The sequence below is a fragment of the Monodon monoceros genome, unplaced genomic scaffold (genome assembly GCF_005190385.1).
Source record: "Monodon monoceros isolate NGI ecotype Baffin Bay Population unplaced genomic scaffold, NGI_Narwhal_1 Super_Scaffold_15, whole genome shotgun sequence".
Classification (NCBI taxonomy): Eukaryota; Metazoa; Chordata; class Mammalia; order Artiodactyla; family Monodontidae; genus Monodon; species Monodon monoceros.
Genome location: NW_021703771.1, coordinates 80,608,044 through 80,610,913, shown reverse-complemented (window position 1 = coordinate 80,610,913; position 2,870 = coordinate 80,608,044). Strand labels below are relative to the sequence as shown.

The following is a 2,870-nucleotide window of genomic DNA, read 5'->3' as shown; positions in this document are numbered from 1 at the left end:
TGATATTATCTTCCAGAATACATATAATAAAATAGTCTCTTTCATGTTAGCTGTTTAAGTACTGGGTGTGTTTCCCATTCTCTTCATATGTCTTTTATGGATTCTTCATTCACTTTAAATCCCTTTATCTAGGTTAGTCCGATAAAATTGGGTACCAAAAATACTCAAATTATGCCAAGAGAGGCCTTTAAAAAATATAATCGCACGTAATGCCTTAAAATCCTAAAGGGGTTATTTAGTTACCATGCATCTTCAAAAATCTCATGTTAATTATTAATTATGTATCTCATTGTATAATTATAAGATTTTAAAAGTAACTGTTCGATTTAGAAACTCTGGCCGGGCCATGGATACGTCGCGGAGGCGCAGCCGGCGGCTGGAAGGCCTAAAGCCTGAGTCCCCTGAGAACCCCACCTCAGTTCTGCGGGCCAAACGGGCCCTTGTGGAGCTCGAGTCGAACCCAGAAGAAAAGAGGGAGCCCGGGTCTCCTCGGAAGGTGCGGCCACCCGGCCTGGGGTCTCCCAGACATCAGCCGGAGACAAGCCCGAGATCACCCAGTCTACGGGACGGGGCAGGCTTGGGGTCCCCCCGAAAGCGGCCAGAGCCAGGCCCAGGGTCCCCCCAGCGTCAGCGAGACCCAGGCCTGGAGTCGCCCCAAAGACAGCCGGAATCGAGTCCTGAATCCCTCCGACTGCAGCCAAAGCCAAGTGGGGAGTCGCCGAAGTTTTCCCAGGACCAAGAAGAAGCGGACTTGGAGTTGCCCAAGAGCAAGGAGCAGACCCCCGCGGGGTCCCCCCGACATCAGCTGCGGCCGGGCCCGGGTCACCAGAGCCCTACCCGGGTCCCGAGCCCGCTCAGCCGCCGCAGGGATGACACCCCAGAGCCCGGCTCCCCCCGGGATCCCCGTGAGCCGAGCAAGCCACCGCCGGCCAGGCAACCGGAAAGAGACGGCCTCGGGCCAGAGAAGCGAGAAGAGTCTTCAGCCCAGGTCCCAGCGTCCAAGACACCGAAGGAGGAGGACGTCCCTAAAGTCCCGAAGGGGAAGCCCAGGTCCGGGCGGGTGCGGAAGGACCGCTCAAAGAAGAGCGTCTCCCAGATGGTCCAGGACAAGCCCCTGCGCACATCCTGGCAGCGGAAGATGCAAGACCGGCAGGAGACAGAGCTGGCCAAGGACTTGGCCCGGCACCTGGGGGAGGAGAACCCGAAACGCCGCCCGGAGATCGAGCGGAAGGCGGAGATCGTCCAAGCGACCCGGAACCCCGCCAGGCGCAGGCGGGCGAAGAAACAGCACCTGCGCTCCGCAGAGAAGCGGGACACTGGCCCAGCTGCAGAAGCTCCGAGCTCGGGATGGCCGAGGCCTCCTGTGGCCAACCGCCGTGTCACACACGGCAGCCCTCGGGCCACTGGCCCCACGCCTCTGCTGACCCAGGACTCCAACTCCGTGCCTCCCAAACAGGGGCTCCACCGAGACGGGGCTCTGAGCCTTCCAAAGGGCGCACAGAGACGCAGAGGTAGCCTGGGACCTGGCAGAGACTGGAGGGAGGAGGGTCAGCTCGCTTCTCTCCAAGTGCCTTCAAACCACGGAGAGTAATTTCTGGTTCCTCAGGGAGCTGGTGACTGGAGGGTGACTCCCCAAAATATGTATGTTCTGTCTCAGAGTCCTGGGTCTAACCCAGGCCAGGAGGCCGGAAGTCAGGAATCCACCTCTCCACACACACACCTCCCCAAAGGCTGCTTTGGGTCCCTCTGCATCCCACTGACCCTGTCACCCAGCGGACTGAATCCAGCTCCGCCCCACTTTTCAACACTCAAGGTTAAAATGGGGAGGTTGCAGGGGGCAGGGTCTATCTAGCTCCCCCTTTCCTGTTCCAGACTCTGCAGAAGCCCCAGGGATCTGATTAACTCACGCCATCCAGACTACAGCAGAAATATTTATTGAATGCCTGCTGTGTACAGGCACAATTCTAGGTACCAGGATCTTACCTGCCAATCAACTGCAACATTTCCTGATGGTTCCAGACACTCCCCCACGGCACCAGGCTGTTTGTTTTGGGGAATTCCCTCAATCTGATGGTGAATCTGATGTGTCCAGGCAAAACCTGTGACAGAAACCCACCCAAACCCAGAAGTGTCGGCAAAGGAATTCCCCAGGGTGTGTTCAGTTGAAGGGCTTCTCTAAACCTCCTCTGTATCCCGCACTGTCTTCTGAAAAGGCACCAAAGGAAGGCACATGGGACTGTAATTTACAATGGCTAGTGAACAAGGGCTGGGCTGGGGAAGGCATGCTGAGGGACTCCGAGGGGGACAGCGCTGTGCCCCAATACAGGTGTTTAGACATTCAGCCATTCATTCCACTCAATGCATTAAGGGCCTCATCAATCCAGGAAGGGATGGGAGCACAAGGCATCGACCAGAAAGTGAATCCAAAGCTGGAGAATTGAGTCTAGAGAGAAATATGGGGAGGACACGAGATGGTGCTCCCACGCGTGTCACACCCACAAGCAAGTCCCAGCTAGATTGCACTGATTCCACCCCTTCGCTCTTGCACAAGAAAGTGTAGAAGAACGCAAAGGGGAGTGCTGCTCTTGTAGTTATACATCTGAATCAGTTCTAATTTACATAAAAGAGGAAATCATTTGCAAATTTTAGTACCTGAATATGGACCTATCACGTTCCTTAGAAATGATCCCAACAACCTATGTGTTTCGGCAACAAGTTCAAGGGTAAAGCAGACGCCAAATATCCCAGCAGGAAAAGATGGCACATTAAATGGGGATAGTTAAGGAAATTTTAATACTGTGATTATTTGCAAAAAATATGGGTAAGCTTAAATCATCATGGAACAGTGGAGCACAATGGGGCCAGATACA

At 54.6% G+C, this 2,870-nt stretch overlaps 1 pseudogene; it reads left to right on the top strand.

The window, feature by feature from the left end:
• The first annotated feature begins 346 nt into the window (after positions 1–346).
• On the top strand, positions 347–1,591 carry LOC114895925 (annotated as a pseudogene).
• Positions 1,592–2,870: the final 1,279 nt, after the last annotated feature.